This window comes from Pongo abelii, chromosome 14 (assembly GCF_028885655.2).
Source record: "Pongo abelii isolate AG06213 chromosome 14, NHGRI_mPonAbe1-v2.0_pri, whole genome shotgun sequence".
Taxonomy (NCBI): Eukaryota; Metazoa; Chordata; class Mammalia; order Primates; family Hominidae; genus Pongo; species Pongo abelii.
Window position 1 is genome coordinate 117661331 of NC_071999.2, and position 17963 is coordinate 117679293.

A 17963-nucleotide genomic window follows, 5' to 3' on the forward strand; every position below is an offset into this window, starting at 1 on the left:
AATCCAGCCCTAAGCCACCCTGCTGCATGGGTCTGAATCTTACTGGCTGGGAACGCCAGCGGTGCTTGGCTCCATCTGAAATTTCCTCCCGGGGCCAGCGGAGCATCCCAGGCTCAAACCTGATCTGGGAGTGGGGCTGGTGTGGAGGACAGGCCCAGACAGCCTATTCTGAGCCTCTGTCTGCAGAACTGGACCAGGGGTGAGCACAGGGCTCCTGTGGGAGAGCTTCTGTGCCCAACCTGGTGTGGAGCTCTAAGCTGGAAGCACCCGGATGAATTGCAGGAACGAGCCTTGGGTTCCTGGCTGCTAAAGTGGGGACAGCTTGGAAGATGAAGCGCTGGCCTCAGGGCATTGTGGCTCAGCTCCCGTGGAACAGATGAGGCCCAACTCGGAACAGGCTGCGCCTGTGGACCGTTTTTGCCTCCGCTGGTGGATAAGGTCACAAGATGGAGTGAATCAGTAGGTGAAATTTGTGTAATTTTTCAGTTGCCCTGGGATCCAGTTGCGACGACCAGTCTTGTCCAAGATCTGGGAGTGGTGTTTACTGGGACTCTGCGGTGCCTGCTCCGCCTGGCTCAGGGCGCTCTGCAGACGGGGTCTTTCTGCCCTCATGCTCCAGACACCCACGGTGCACGTCCATCCCAGGCCATCACTCACCACCGCCCCTTTACCAACCTTTCCCTCCCCTTTCCTTCCTCCCTCCTCCCTCCTCTCTCTCCACCAGTGTATTCCTCCTGCTGACAGTACCTCTTTCTCCACATTGTGAAGGGACTTTGTGCTTCTGCCATTCAACTCTCACAGAAAGCGTTGCCTCCCATTTAGAACGTTTAGAAACCTCCAGAGTATTTATTTCCTCGCTTTGATTTGGACACAGAAGCAATTCTAGTCCTTTTTTCTAAGCTGTGTGTGTGATGAAGATGGACACAGCATCGATATATTATTTCAGCCATTTCTACACCAGGGAACCATTCATTCGTGGTTCTTCCTACTGCAAGCCCAGCTTTCAAGGGTGATTTTGACTTTCAGGGTAATATTCCGGTATTTTGGGTAACATTTTCTCTCTGTAAGATAAAAGGTGTTTTCGTGGTGGCAGCTGCATCCTGTGCTTGGGGGAATGGACACGTACTACTTGTGTTATGTGATCACTACACGTGTTCACCGCCTCACCTCTCTCACCATGCCCACCCTTGGCTGTCACACCATCCCTGCTCTCCCTCTCTGCCTCATGCCAGGATTTCCTTCTATCTGGATTTTATTTTCCTTCACCTCTCTGTTTCCAAATCCTCATCTCTTCTGTTTCACTGTTTCTTTTCATCATCTTCAGATATCTTATTTAGATTTTTTTCTATCTTAACCTTTTTTTTTAGTAAAAAGAAAGTACTAGAGGTTTTTCTGATATATTCACTGATCATTTCTGAATTGATGTACATTCAGCTATTAGGAGATTCTGAAGCTCCAGCATGGCATGTGAGACGAGATGCGTGTGACTGAGGTCGTGCCAGCACACCTGTAGTCCCGGAGACCTGGGAAGCTCCACCGACAATTGCAAACCCCACGCCTATGACTGCCTCCCCCACGGGGCAGCACCTGGCATGAGCAGAACCTGCACCCAAAGTACTCTAGTTGAAATAGATGAGAAAAACAGAAAGCTGTTAAATAACAGATCTGGAATCCATCCCACGTTTGCTGTGTACAAAGCCCACAATAGGTAATTTCACTGTTGAGGGTGCCTGGCCTCAGAGATGTCCTAAAGGCTGCATTAGCCACAGAGCCCAGGTTCGAGGCCAGCTCCCTCTGCACCGATGCGTCTGCTCTTCTCCAGCTCACGCTGGGAAGCGCTGACCAGACCAGGCTGGTTAAATGGTCAAAGCAGACTCTATCCTAACGCACAAACCAGAGTCCGCTTATCAAAGGCACTGCTGTGTTTTACTCCAAGAGGCTTGTGGACTTCTTTGGAACATCTCAACCTGATCTTAGCTCACCTCAGACCACTCCCTGGGTGTTCCCTGACGTCACAACCTCGTTTCCATCTCCACAACTGCTCCTTTTCCTCCTGGATGTGGCCAGAGCTCCTCCCCCGACCTGTGTGTCCACCCCAGCAGGCCCGCTGACCACCTAGAGCAGCACTCTCCCACCTGGAGGTGGCCCCCCCGACATGCTCTCTAGAACACCTTCCTTCGGGCGTCATCGGCTGCCTGAGCTATGTCCAGGCTGGATAGAGGTGTAGGCTGAGGGAGGCCCTGGATCCTGGGGAGACTCTGTCTGCACACACCAGGGAAGATGCTGGCCCCAGATCCTGGGGAGACTGTCAGCACATGCCAGGGAAGGTGCTGGCCCCAGATCCTGGGGAGACTTTGTCGGCACACGCCAGGGAAGGCGCTGGCCCCGGATCCTGGGAAGATTCTGTCTGCACATGCCAGGGAACACGCTGGTCCCGGATCCTGGGGAGACTGTTGGCACACGCCAGGGAAGACGCTGGCCCGGGATCCTGAGGAGACTCTGTCAGCACACGCCAGGGAAGTTGCTGGCACCGGGTCCTGGGGAGATTCTGTCTGCACACGCCAGGGAAGTTGCTGGTCCCAGATCCTGGGGAGATTCTGTCTGCACACGCCAGGGAAGTTGCTGGTCCCGGATCCCGGGGAGATTCTGTCTGCACACGCCAGGAAAGATGCTGGTCCCAGATCCTGGGGAGATTCTGTCTGCACACGCCAGGGAAGTTGCTGGTCCCAGATCCCGGGGAGATTCTGTCTGCACACGCCAGGGAAGTTGCTGGTCCCAGATCCTGGGGAGATTCTGTCTGCACACACCAGGGAAGTTGCTGGCCGCGGATCCTCGTGGGACTTTGTTGGTGTACGCCAGGGAAGATGGTGGCAAAAGTTGTGAGAGGCCGAGAGCTCCTCTCTCAGTGACCCTCAGCTCAGAAAAATATAGGGCTTCAGCTGGGGCTCAGGTCTGCATGATTAAAATGGGCATGAACGTATCATGGGCATGAACTCCGGGTCCAGAGGGGGCGTGCCCAGGGAGTGGCTTTGTGAGGTCTCCGGTCTCCCCTGCAGCGCCATGGCTGTGCCTGTGCTGGCATCCACCTCGGCCTGCACTTGTTCCCCTCACACTACGTTCTTGATGTGTGCCCCCAGAAGCCAGAGCACACCTGCTCCAGCCCCCTTAGCAAGCCCAGGGCCACTTTCATGTTCCCAAACCAATAATCCTGGACTCATATGGAATGGGCCAACCCATTTACCCCAGAGCTGGTGTGGAGCTCGCTAACCCCCTGGGTGGGGTGCTGCATATCACAGGAGTGGGGAACGGAACCAAAGTTGCGTGTACTTAGGGACTGGGGCATGGTTGCTTAGGAAGCAGGCAGTGATGCCCAGCACGACACGCTTCCTTTTATCTCCACTTCTGCTCGCTCTGGGGAGTCAGGCTCAGTCCGTGCCCCAGGGATTGTGGGTCAGTGTCTCATGTGCTCTGATCAGAGACTCCAGGGACCTAACTCAGCATCCACATGGCTAAGGCAGCCGTGAGGAGTTCTCTGAAGTCCCTGCACCCCTACGTGACTTGTCCTGGTGATGTGTTAGGCAGCCTTGGGATGTTGGAAATGGATTTTCATTGGTTGGTGAGTGTGTGGATGAGGAAGGAATGTGTTCTGGGGCCGTGCCCCTGCATGACTGGTCTATGGGGCTGGTGAGTCCAGCAGCACTCGTGCCCTGGAGCAGGCTCTGTGTTTCTGTCACCAGAGGCCTTGAGAGATGGGCAGCTTACCCCGAACTCAGCAGTCATCTCATTGCCTTGGAGGGAGTTCCCTGCAAAGCACTTGGAGCATCTGGGGGATGCTGCTGATTAACGCAGGTGTGTGCCGGAGCTCTGGTGACCAGGCTGGAGGAGCCAGGGTCCTCCCCTCTGCGGTCACATGGGCTGCAGGAGAACCAGCATCAGGGAGCCGCTTCCAAGCCAGAGTCTGAAGTCGAGTGGGTTATGGGGTTGGTGTGTTGTGAATCCCACATCTGCCACTTTTTAGCCACACGATGTAACCCCTCTGTACCTAAGTCCTTTCTACGAAGTGGGGGTGATAATGGCGCTGGCCTCATGGAGTTGTTGGATTTACTGAGTTAAGATGCCCTGAGTGCTGAGGATGCAGGTGACAGACAGGCCCCCGGTGCTGGCGAGTCTCGCTGTTCCTGAGGGCCACCAATGCCATTCCTCCTGAGCAGCCCCTGACAAGTGTGGTGACGAGATGAGCGAGTGTTGGCCGACACATGTGTTTGGAGGGGCTTGACTGGGTCTCACATCCCCGTTCCCTGACTTCAGGAACCAAGTGTGAGCCGAGGAGGGCGGTGCAGGTGACCAACCCCAGGGGCAGGAAGAGCTGAGGACCCATGGCAGCAAGAGGCCCCTGGGCATGTGGACTGATTGCTCCACTTGAGCTGTTTCCTTATGTCCTCAACCTTAGGAAAAACTCCAAGCCTTGGCAGGCGTTGCTGAAATGCCAAAAGGGTCGCACATCAACGGCTCACCTGGGGACACCAAGGGGCTCCAACGCCACCTGGGGGTGTGTGTGATAGAAACACATACCTGGTCCTTGCTCCTGGCTCCTGGCAGAGAACTCCTAAAACACTTGGAATTCCCTGAGTGGTAGGAGGCAGTGCCTTTCCTTCTTCCTTTTCTATATTTTCAAGATGGAGTCTCGCTCTGTTGCCCAGGCTGGAGTGCAGTGGCGCGATCTTAGCTCACTGCAACCTCCGCCTCCTCGGTTCAAATGATTCTCCCACCTCAGCCTCCCAAGTAGCTGGGACTACAGGCACCCGCCACCACACCCAGCTAATTTTTAAAATATATTTTTAATAGAAACAGGCTTTTACCATGTTGCCTAGGCTGGTCTTGAACTCCTGACCTCAAGTGATCCGCCCACCTTGGAAAAGGTGGCCACTGTGCCTGGCCTTTCCTTATTCCTGAGGAACCCCTTTGACGTTGGGTCTATGCTAATGAGGTGATGTGTGTCCTCCTCTCCCCACCAGTCACAGGGTAAGAACTTTCAGCTTCACCCTCTGACCTCCAGTGACCTCCTCTCCCCCAAAAACCAGCCACAGGGTGAGAACTTTTGGCCTCAACCTCCGACCTTCAGGGAGGGAAGAAGCATTGGGGTTGAGCCCTGTCAGTCATGCCTTTGTGATGAAACTCCACATGGAAACCCTGGAAGGACAGGGCTGGAGAACTCCTGGCTGGTAAGAGTGTCAGTGGTGGGAGGTCGGTGTCTGGAGAGGCGTGGAAGCTCTGTGCCACCCTCCACTCCTGCAGCCCCAAACCTTGCTGGCCTATGCATCTCTTATCTGGCCATGTATTTGTATTTTTCAAAATAAACCTGTCACTTTATGTGCCCATCTCCCAAAAGCTCCACGTGCTTTGCAGTTCCCTCCAAGGCACCAAGGTGACCGCCGAGTTCTGGGTAAGCTGCCCATCTCGCAAGGCCTCAGGTGACAGGAACACAGCCCACTCCAGGGTGCCAGGGCTGCTGGACTCACCAGCCCCTTGGACCACTCACGCAGTATTTTTCAAGTTCCATAAGTCATTCTAGCAATGACAAAACCTGAAAGGGGAGCATGGGAACCCCAGTTCTGATGGTCTGGGAGCCAGGAGCTTGTGGCTGGCATCTGAACAGGGGCAACCTTGTGGGATGAGCCCATTAGCCTGTGAGGTCTGTGCTGACCCCAGGTAGCCAGTGTCAGGATTGAGTTGAACCATTGGACACCCAGGTGGTGTCAGAGAGCGGAGGCCAGGACACACTGGGTGAACATCTGATGCTCCAAGCTCGTTCATGCCACTCTCCTAGCCCCACAGCCGCGTGTGCTCTTCATAGTAAAATACACTTCCCGGAAGCCTCCCTGGAGGCAGCAGGTCACCTCTGACTGGAAGCAGGAAGGCTGTAGGGTGTGAGCAGAGATTGGGGGGTGAGCGCACATTTCCTTCCTCAGAATTAGGGAGCGTTTTCTAGATGTGTGGAAGTATTTCCTGGGGGAAGGTTGAGTGAGGACAGGTCCCATGCATTTGGGGGCCCAGTTCTCCCTCTGGGTGCAGGTGGGTGCGGCTGGGCTTTGTACTCTCTGACAAGGCATGGGATGGCCATGCCCATCCCCGGGGACCGTCTATGACTTTGGAGCCTAAGATGCCTATCACGGGAGCAACGTTGCTGGACCAAATTCAGAAAATTCTTGTTAATACGGAAGGATTTAAAATAGAAACTTCCTAAATGAGGTAATTTATACTCTGGGTTGAACCTGGCTCACTTTCTTACTGTTACCTATGCAGGAATAGAGGGTAAAGTAGCTCGTACCAACCCCAATTCTAATTCTGAATGTGCATTCACCGTCACAAGCTATGAGCCGACTACTACAAAGATAGGGCCAGATTCTCCATCTTTTAAGAACTGGAGAAGGGGGAACAAAGAGGGGAACGGAGAAGGGGTGAGTACACAACCCAAGCACTGATTAACATGTCTAGGCTATAATTTTGAAACATGAAGTAGGATAAGATAAAAGCTGGACAATGAATAAAAAAATGGAGTGGGATTTAATCCTAGCGTAATTTTTAGATTTTCTTCTTGAGAAGTGAATGACAGTTTCACCTGCTTCTTGAAATGTCCAGTGAATCTTCAACGTCTCCGATGATACCTTCAGCCTTATAGAAAGTATCTTCCCAAGCTAGCTTAGAGGCTCTGAGGAAACAGTGACGTTTGTTATGTCATGTTCTGATCGAGGCACTCACACATGTCACTGCTTGTCAGCAAGGGGGGATGCGGCCGCTCAGGATGGATCAGGGGAGCTTTGGTTGCTTGTGATCATGTGGTTATTTCATTTCCTTGGCCTCCTTGGTTATAATCTGTTGCAAAGCTCTGATTTTCAGCGGTCTCAACTCTCCCAACAGGACAAAGACTGGCAGGATATTCTGAAACTCTGGAAGATCAAATGTAACTTTCTGGAACTCAAATTATATAGTTCTGCTTATGGGATAAGGAAGCTGCCTACAAGAGAAGTTATTTCCTTGTTGCACAGTGGTTTTATTTCTTTGCTTCCAAATTCTGGAAGCCAGGGAAGTCTTCGGCTGGAAGGGAGTTTATGTGCTTATGGATGAGGAGGCAGGAAGAGAACCAACTCACTGTGGTGGAAAGAAGCTCTACACTGTTTGGAAATGTGAGTGAGGGCTCACAATTCCAAAGATCTTTTCCTTTTTTCCTTTAAGTAAACAAACGCCTATAGTATTTGAATCCATGGTTTTCCTTAATTGCCTTGCTTCCTGGCATTCAGCTGCAGTCGGCGTACGATATGACACTCAGGATTTCCTCTTTCCGAGTTCTCCAGCCAGTATGTCTAGTCTAAGCCATTTCACGGTGGTATTTTGTTGAGCAGCTACTGATGTGGCAGGTGTCCACCTGAATAAAGGTGCTCCTGCCTTTGAGGGGTTCATGGTGGTATTTTATTGAGCAGCTACTGATGTGGCAGGTGTCCACCTGAATAAAGGTGCGCCTGCCTTTGAGGGGTTCACAGTTTGACAAAAAGGCTGGGTTGTCCCATGAGCAAATTGCAGGTCTGCCTGACATGAACACCCAGTCTCCTTTTGATATCCTTTTTGGCTTTCTGGACAGTGCCACAGCTGGGAGGATAAGTGCCCTTCCATGGTCAGTGCGCCCTTTGTATTTATTTTGAACATAAAATCACTGACTGGGGAGTGTGCTTCTATTTTGTACATGATTTTGCCCCTCAGATTTAGGGCTCTTAAGGGTTGAGAGCACCTACACTTTGTAGGGGTCGCTGGGTGGCGAATCAGAAAAGCAGGTTGCCAGGGCCCCACAACAGGGATGCCAGGCTGACCACACAGGACAGGCCCGGAAGCTTCTATTTCTCATCAACCACCAGGTGACTGTGCTGGTAGGGGTGTGAGACCCACATTTGGAGAAAAGGTCCCGCCACCAGGTGGTCACGCAGGCCGCAGCCTCGTCTCCCGGCTCCCCGAGATGAGCTCAGGCTGGGCCCGGCTCTGTGCCCCATGCTGAGGAGCTGCCCTTCTCTCCCTCTAGCTGTTGCTCCATTCTGTAGCCCGAACGTCACCGCTCCTCGAAACGCCGGCCCAGTGTCTTCCAGGGCGCTCCTCCGGTCTCACTCTTTGAGTCCCACCCACACTCTGGGACTCTCCAGTCAGCTCCGGTCCGGCTAATGCAGATACCAGTTGGTAAACAGGAGGTGCTCAACGAGTGTTGGCTGGTCATAGAGCGTGCCTCATGGATGTTCCGCTTCTAGCTTTTATCTTCATCGGCTTGGGTTGTCACAACACAGTACTGCAGACTGGGTGGCTTGAACAGCTGACATTTATTTCTCACTGTGGCTGAGCTGGAAGTCCAAGGACAGGGTGCCAGCTGTTTGGCTCCTGGTGAGGGCCTCTTCCTGGCTCACGGATGTCCTCACTGTGTCCTCACATGGTGGAGAGAGGGAGGAAGAGCCCGTCTCACTGTGTCCTCACGTGGTGGAGAGAGGGAGAAAGAGCCCCTCTCTCTTTTCCTTGTCTTACAGGACCACAGACCTATTGATCAGGACCCCACTCTCATGACCTTATCTAACCCCAGTCACCTCCCAAGACCCCATGCTGAATCCAGTCATGCTGGGTTTAGGGCTTCAACACGTGAGCTTGGGGAAGATGCAGTTCAGTCCACAGCAGCTTTGCTACTTGCTAGAATTTGTAACCCCCCAAAATGAATAATCCTGGAGCTTTTGCGGTCGTTTGCAGACATGCTCAGAATGGTAAAATGGTAAAACATGTGTCACTGGGCCAGGCGCGGTGGCTCACGCCAGTCATCCCAGCACTTTTGGAGCCTGAGGCGGGTGGATCAATTGAGGTCAGGAGTTTGAGGTCAGCCTGGCCAATATGATGAAACCTGTCTCTACCAAAAAATACAAAACTTAGCCAGGCATGGTGGTGCATGCCTGTAGTCCCAGCTACTAGGGAGGCTGAGGCAGGAGAATTGCTCGAACCTGGGGGGTGGAAGTTTCAGTGAGTCGAGATTGCACCACTACACTCCAGCCTGGGTGACAGAGTGAGACTCTGTCAAAAAAAAAAAAAAAAAAAAAGTGTCACCAGACGTGCATATCCCCAGATGATAGCAAGCAAGGAGATACTGAGACTTCCTTTCATCCTGTGCACAGTGTCCTTTTTGCAGTCTCTCGAGTGCCATGTTTTTCAAATTTCTGTGCTTTTGCTGGTGATTTCACTGTGTAAGATGGCCCACAAGAATAGGGCTGAAGTGCCGTCTAGGGTTCCTAAGTGCAGGAAGGTTGTGCTGTGCCTCATGGAGATAACATGTGTGTTCAAGAAGCCACTGAGACATGCTGCTGGCTGTGAGTTCAGTGTTAATGACTCCACAATACATATTGAATAAGCTGTTATTAAATAGAAACAAACATTAAACAAGGTCATATATGAATTGATTGACAAAACTGTTGTGACCAGATGTACTTCTCTGGGAGCAAAGGCTCAGTACTTGCAAATTCAGTATTCACAGTAACTTTAGAACGTCACCACCATCAATACTTCACTTTAGAACTGACTGTATATTATTAATGAACAGGCTGGGTGTGCAGAAACCGAAGCCCTAAGAAAGGCAAAATATGCATGGGTTACTTGTCTTTTGTTGTCAGCCCAATGCCCAGCACTGAGATATCTGTAAGCACATGAATGCTTGATGGAAGTTTGCTTTTATAAATGATCAGCCTTGACATTGTGGAAATACAGTGCTAGTGGTTACGAGATTGTAGCCACTCTGGGGCCAGGACAAGGGGAGCCATGAAAAAGGACTTATTACAGCTGACATCTTCCTGGTTTCCACTAAACAGTCATGTTCAGGTGCCTTTAAATCATTCAGTTTAGAGCAATGATTCTGAAAACCTTCAAGGCACATGTGGCAACCCCGAGACCCCAGAGGATCTCCTGTGAGAAGCCCCAGATTTCAGGTGGAGCCCCATGGAGGGGGTGGTTGGGGATGAGTTCAAGGCGGCAAGGTTGAGCCAGGCCAGCCTCTCCTGGTGTGTGCAATCACCTGGGAAGGATGCGTGGCTTCTGTATCAACCCAGCTCCTCCCCGGAAGACAGCCAGCATAATCTCTGTGCTTGAGAACCTGTCTGAGAGAGACAGAGAGATGACAGATTGCTTGACTCTGACAGAGAACTGAGAAAACATTGATGCTGTTTGAATTCAACAAGTCTTTTGAAAATGGAATGGCCAACGGGGGGAGTTTTACTTTTTCTCTGGCGTGTTTTAAAATACAAGCATTGCTTACCAAACAAAACGTTGAAGATCACAAATTCTTCACTTACAAATCCTGGCTGTGCTGGATGGGTAAGGCAGGAGAGGAGAGGGTTCTCAGGCTGATGACAGGTTTTAAGGCACCTTTCAGTGCTGGTTGGCCAAAGTCATCAGATCTCACCTGAGGCTTCTACGTGAACAGGTCATTGGCTGGGGGCCTTGAGAACACCAAGTTATTACACTGCAGGCTCTATTTACATAACCGCAAGTGCAGGTTTCTTTGGCAACCCCACTAGCTTAGCCATTATTGCTCAAATTTTAATGAAAGGAGAAGTGCCGTGCATGTGGAGAAAGTCATTTAAACAAGAACTACCTGTATTATTTAAACATTTACCCCTAAACCACTGTTGTGAGCACTCCAGTCCTTGCAAACTTCTCACTTCTTTGGGGAATGAGAACAAACAGGCCGAGGGGCACACGCCCGCCAGGGCCCCCCTAGCACTGCGCAGATGCGGAGCAGGCACATCCGCCTCCTGGCCCCTGGGCTATTGTTTTCTGGTACAGACTTTTTTTCCTCTTTAAAATTGTGAAGATGAAAACCTATTCTGGTGTGGGGTAAAGACTCTCCACAGAGCCCGAGTCAAGTCCGACGACGACCACCCTGACAGCTCTTGGCGGGCAGCGTGGGGTGTGCAGCCGCGGTTCCTGGGTGAACTTTGTCCCTGGGCGTGTGGTTTTGGAGCGTGCCGGGGTGACATTCAGCCTCTACATTCATTTTTATGATAATTCCGAGTAAATTGTGGTGCAATAAACTCTTCAAGCCTGTCTTTCTTGTGAAAGCCATGAATCAATCAGCTGTGGGCTTTTTTGGGGGCCTTTCAATGTATAGTGATCATTTAGATTTGACGTGCATTGTGAGACCTTAGCGTGCCTCCTCTCCCTGGTCTGTCATTAATTCCAGCCTCCGCTATTCTGGAGTACAGTGAAGGATGACTGAGAAATCATTGCCCCTCTTCAGCTCTGTTATTGCACAAAATAGCAGCGCAATAATTTTTTGTCAATGTTTTACTCTAAAAGCTTTCTACGTCAGTTTTGAAAAGGAAGCAATAAAGCCCATTCAATGGTATGAATAAAAATCCTTTGAGGGTTAGGAGCAGAGCTTCTTTTCTTCAGCTGGTAATCAAATTGGAGCTAAAATGAAATTGAGTTTTCTTATGAAAATAGCCTTTGTTGCTGGGAAGGCTGGTAATTCATAAACAATAACCTGCTCTTTTGTGTGGATAATAATATATTCATGTTCTTTCAATAGGGTAAAAGCCAGACCTAGTGCATTATGGTACAGTAAAAATAGCAGAAGGAGCTGGCTGGAATGATCTTGAAGAAGAAATGAAGCACTCGGTGGCTCTGCCCTTCTGCATCCCTCGGAAACGGCAGCCGGCTTTATTTGCGCGCGGGTTTCGTTGTTGATTTGTTGCTGCTATACAATATTCGGTTAATTGTGGACGGGCTCAAGCTGTGCTCATCACTGCGAAGGCTGCCGCGGCTGCACGGTGTTCACAGGAGCAGGCTCGTTTCTCCGGGACCCGCCAGCTCCACAGCCTGGCACCAGCAGGCGACGGGACGCGGCGCTCGGGAGGTGAGCAGGCCGGGCCCCCCGGAGGAGCCCAACTGGGACCAGGTAAAGTGTTGGGGGGACAACTTGCTGTGGATTTTCTGCAAAGTCTGGCAGGGGGCAGGGTGGAGAGGGAGAGAGCAGGACACGGTGCGTGGAGGGAAGCGGCGTCTGGACTGCGGCAGCTTCAACCTGGCTCACAGGTGGATCTGACGCGGGACCTTTCGAGGGAGCCTTGTGCTCATGTCTGCTGGTCACAGGAGCTGTCCTGGCCCTCATGGCAGTGTCTGGGGTCCTTGGAGACCCAGTGGTACCTGCCGGTGCCGGGCATAGTGTGGCCTGGAGGTGGAGCGATGGCGTCTTCTGGTGAAATCTGTGTTTGCTGAACTTAGCTCGGAAGTTGTCTGTGCAGTTGCAGCAGGCTGCTGGCATCCAGGTGGGGGCTGGAACTGCCGCCTGCAGACAGCTCACTGGACGCTGCTCCTTGGGCAACAGAGACTTTTGTTCTCTATCTCAAGTTGGTGAAAAGTTGTGTTCTGGTGATTGCAAAAACGTGTGCCATCCCAATCTTTATGTCGGCATATGGAAATAGCCTTGGTCTTCCCACATCCACAGCCCGGGGCCGGGGTCCGGGCCAGTCAGATAAATGGGGACTTTTCCATGAGGTCATTTGTTGTTACCATGCAACACAGTGCTGTAGGAATGATTCAGCTTAGCATGTCTACTGAGATTGTAAACATGAGATGAGGCTCCTCATGGAATACTCTAGTTGCTCTTTTGGGAATGATTTTTGGTTGCTGTTTTAAGTTCCATTTGCTTGGCTCTAAACACAGTTCAGTGGACAAAGAAAGAGAGAAAGAAAAGAAAACACACCCTTGAAAGCAGAAAAGTGTCCAGAATGAGGTGGGCAATGACAGCAGTCAGGAAGGGAAGCGTCAGTCTGGCTGGACTGCGATTGTCAGGGGGACAGCGGTGCTTTCCGCATCCCTGGTAGCTTCTCTCCTGTGAGAGTTACCTTTCCTGTGAGGCTCCTAAGGGATGATGGGTATCTTCCTGGCTTAGCCTAAGGGCTCTACAAACTCTGCACTTGGTCCAGAACTGAAGAATGGAGAAATTGAAATGAGTACCACGATGTGCAATTTTAAAAGACTAAACTTTGGCAGTGTCCGGAGAAGCTGAATCCGTGCATGGTGAGCCTGCCCTCGCGGAAATGAGAGCAAAATGGAACCGGACAGAAGCGCAGGAGTGTTTGTGTGCACACAGCTATGTCAGGGATGTGTGCCAGGGTTAATGCCAGCTATCAGGTATTTGTGTGTTGTTTTGGTGTTTTAACAATGAAATTACATGCTTAACAAAAGGAACTTTTTAAAGGCGCGGTAGAAGCTGACAGTTGTGGTAACATATGTCATTATCCAATTAGTTGATGCAAGTGTGTGTTTTTATGCCTTCCTGAAATGCCTCCATGCGTTTCAGCTCTAGCAAATATTACTTCATTGAAGTCTTTCAAAATGAGGATTCTAATTGTATATATTTTACTCTGCCACAGTAAGTGTTCTGTGCTTTTCAATATCATGAGCACCTTAATACATTCTGATTTTTAAATCTATTTCACATTTATTTGGGGGGAAAAACCCAGGATTCTTTTGGCTCCCATTGTACACTTTGTCAAAAACCCCCTACAAGTGACAGGTTCCTTCTGACTTTCTCCTGCTGACAGAGCTGCAGCTCAGGGGGCTTTATTCTTATGCTGAAGTTGAATTGCTGAATCAATGTGAAAGAAAAGATTGCTAATTGTCAAAGAATTACCCTTCAACTCAAGGTAAAGGAAACTGTGGAGGAACGTTCCTGGAGCATTTTTACTGTGGAAGAAATGATAAATAGATTTTGTCTGGATGCAAATCATGGATCATATGTCACAGCACAGTTCAGCCTGAAAATGATAATTTTCTTCGTTTTAACTCTTTGGTAGTGTTGATGCAAAGTTCTTCCCTTAACAGTACATGCTTTAAAGGGCGATAACTTGGCTTTTTTTTGCCTGAGGGTGTGCGGGCTGCTGATTCTGAGCTGTGCAAACCTTGCTGCAGAAGTGTGCAGAGAGGAGAGAGGAGGGGAGAAGGGGTTCTGCCGGGTGGGTCTGGGCATCTGGCCCCGAATGGGGAAGCCCATTTAGTGGGCAGGTGTCAGAAAGGATGGCTTTGGCCTGTTGGACTCTGGTCTTGAGTGTGATGTTCTCTCCGGTTATTTGAAGAGATAAAAGCCACTTATACTGACTGTCCCCTATTTTCCATGGCCAAGCACATGTTCTCCCTGCATTGCTCGGGGTAGCCCTACTCTTGGCAAAGGAACAGTTCCATGGAGAGCGCTGGTTACAGATGGTGGCTCACATACACACCACTGGGCACTGCACAGCCCCAGAGCTGAGCCAGGTGGCATCTGGCTGTGTGGTGGGCATATGGCCAGAGCAGGCCTTCAGAGGGGAGCCAGGACTGAGTGCCGACACATTGGGGACAGGGGACCTCAGCAGACAGAGTGCCAGGACATTGTTGTGCGTGCAGCTCTTCACCCAGGCCCTCTTCCCAGCTCCACTGGATGCCAAGGTCCCCTCCCATCCCCTGCTCGTGCCCTGAGCCCACTCTGCCCTTACTCCAGCTAAAGCCTAGGGCTGACCCTGAGGAGAGACTTCTTCCTCCTGACTCATGGCCCTGGCAGCCCATGTGCCAGTCACAAGTCTCTCTTGTTGGGGAAAGAGCTGCTCCTTTCTTTTTGAAAGGCTTGATCTCCCAGGGGACCAATGTGGGGCATATGTGTGGGAAGGAGGGTGCTCAGGGACAGGATGGGGGTAGACGAGGCAGGGACTGGGGGGCGGGGGGGAACACTGGTGATCTGGAACTTTTCCAGGTGAGTGTCCCCCAGCCCACTCATCTGCCCTTGCCTGGTGTCTGGCCAAGGTTCACTGTGCCCGGACGGCAGGTCCACCGCATCCAGTCTGAAGACCCACAAGGGGCAAACATCTACCACCCACCTCCAGGTTCCCATCTTGTGCCCTGGGGCCACCTGCTGTCATGACCATGGTGGGTGGTGGCAGTTTCTTTGGTTCTGTAAGGAGACCCCATGAGGAGGTGACCCGTGGAAGCGTGACCACCTGCCCCCTCTGACTGTGGCCGGCTGCTCACGTCTCCTCGGACACACTGGGACAGCACCAGTGCTGTTCTGGTCTGGAAAAAGACTCAGCTGGGTCAGTGGCTGTTCCTGATGGGTATGAGGGCCACAGACTCACCTGGCTCTGATGATTTCTTTCTTCAACTGTAGGACTAGCTATCAAGGTGGAGGAGGGAGACAGAGAGGAAACGGGGAATAAGATCCACAGTGCAGCACTGATTTGTTCCCTGTGACTTTTCTCCTCCGGCTAACATTGCCTAATACGCGGAAGCTGATCTTTTAAATTAGAGGCAAATACAATGAACTTACGTTAAGGTGAATGTAAATAAAGTCAAAGTCTTTTCATTATTGTTACCGATCCTCTATTTTCCCATTAACTTCATTTAAGCCTTTTAATCCTTAATCATCAAATAACTTGTATTTACCATGGCTGGACAAGATTATCTACAAGATAAGGAAGTCTACACATATGGAATAGAGATGTTTGAATACATATATTTTATTTGTAAGGGAATAAGAATGTAGATTAAAAGTGATGAGTTTTGGTCATTAGAAAAATATTAGATATGGAAATCTGGGACCAAATCAGCAGTTGCATTTTCATGTTACAGCTAATGTCAACAATTTCAAAGGACGTTATGGTGATAATTATCTGTCAAAAATTGCACCACAGCACGTCCATTTCTTTTTTCTGTTTTAATCCTTCTCTACTCGACCTTCTCTCTGAAACTTTGGGGGTGTGGGTTAAGTGCTTTTTTACTGCTTTATGCAAATTGCACCTCCAAAGTTCAAAGATCTGGTACAAAGCCTGTCACTACTTGGAAGACTTCCTTTTTTTCCTTGTGCTATTGAGAATTAGGAGCTTGTTTACAGATGAGTGCTTCTTGTATACTGCCAACACAGAAGGTTTGCCAGTCTCATTCTCCCTGTGCTCTCCTGAGCACACGATTCAGAAACCTATGGCTGAAGCTTCCTCCGGCAATTTCTGAAAAATACAGGTTACTGACAGAAAAACCTGAAAATATCCAATTATATATTTTACATCAGTTTTAGTTTTGCCTTATGTATGTTATTAAGGATGCCATATACCAAGGATGTGTTATCTGAAAAACGAGAAAAAAAAAACGGCTCCAGTCCTTTCTGCAAAGTATTAAATACGTTCTTAAAATATCACTTCTTTTTTTTTTGGAAAAGTTAAAAGTTTTAGGAAACAATTGTTACATCGAAGTTCCTGGCCCTTTGGAGAAAGTGTTCAGTAGAGAATTTGTTAATCATTCTAGAAATATCTGGTATGTATTTTCAACATGAACATATTTATTTGCTATACCATGACTGTGCAGAATTGATGTTTAAGGACTTACAATTGTACTTATTTCTGGAGACAATGGTTAATTAATGAGAGTTAATTTTTATTATATCAATATCACCTTATACTGCAGCTATCTTTAATTTTAAAGAAAGTATATAATAGTGATACATTTTATAACACAAATCACCTATCTAACCGGTTTTACTGAAATGGCTGTAATTGAGTTCTGCTATAGACATTTTTGCCATCATTTTTAGGTTTGCAGCAAAGATTGTGAAATCAAACACTTAAAGGGAAAGGAATTAACCAAGAAAATCTGCACAGCGCCACACTCAGCAACACCGAGCATTCAGCAAAAGTCTAGTGCAGTGTGCGGTGTCTGGCAGGGGGACTGTGTCTTACCCTGGTCATTTTAATTCTTTAGAAGTGGCTTCTTACCTTTGCATATAAACATAGGAGTTTCCCTTCTTTTGGATTTTGTTAATTATATGAAACCACCCGTCGTTTCCAATCCTGACTCTAGGCCTTATTTCCTTCAGCCAAAATCAAAGTGCTGACCCCCGGGCCTATCTAAACCCTCACATTCTGTCTTTTGTGGTCCCATCATCCACGAAAGCAGGCTTCCAGCCAGCAAGCCACTGAACTCCACGAAAGCAGGCTTCCAGCAAGCAAACCACCAAACTCCAAAACACGAAGAGTTGGCTTCTCCTCCCTGATGTTTGTGTCATCCAGAGCATGAGTGCAAGAGTAGCTCTCATGTTTCATGTCTAAGCATTTCAGTTATAAATCAGGCTGCACACGCAGGGTCTGTCTCCTACCTGCACGAATGTGCCTTCACGTTCATGAACCTAAAGGTCTAATTTAAACGCAGAATCCTCACCTTCCAGGACATCTGCACAGGAGCTGGGTGGATTCAGGCCAACGAGCTTCAGTGCCATGGTGAGCTGACCCCTCCTGTCCCATGCATCTCAGCTCCATCCACATGCCCCCAGAGAGCCTCTTACGTCTTCTCCGGGAAGACATGTCTGGTAGAAGTTCCCTGCAGGCCCAGGAAGGGGCCTTGTGTGTGTCTGTGTGGGGAATTCCGAGGTCATGGCACCCATGGTATGCCATGGGGAGGCCCAGTCTGAGTGGGTTTTTCTCCTGGGTCATGGTCCCTGAGGGATGGCGTGTCCGGGGGAGGTTGAGAGAGGGAAGCTCTGAGGTGTGGCATTCAGGGCAGGTGTCTCTTTGCCCTGGTCTAAGGTCAGAGTCATCTGGCTTCCTGGATTGGGCACTTCTCCAGAAAATGGCTGAGGTTATAGAATGTGTGGACTGCATCTCTGTTGGGCAATGTGGTCTTCATATTATGGTTTATTTTCTCATCTCATGGCAAGGACTTCTCTTAGGAAAGGTTATTAGTGTTGTAAATGGCATGAGTTTAAGTTCAAAAATATTGGACATTGTGGAGCCTAAACTGGATGCTGAAATGTAAGCATAATGATGCCCAGAGAGAGTGGACACCTGGTCAGTTGGTGCTGGGAGAAAATGATTGGAGAAAAATGGGAAGCGTGAGACACTGGAGTCCAGCTTTCCGGACAGGCAACTGGCTAGACCACC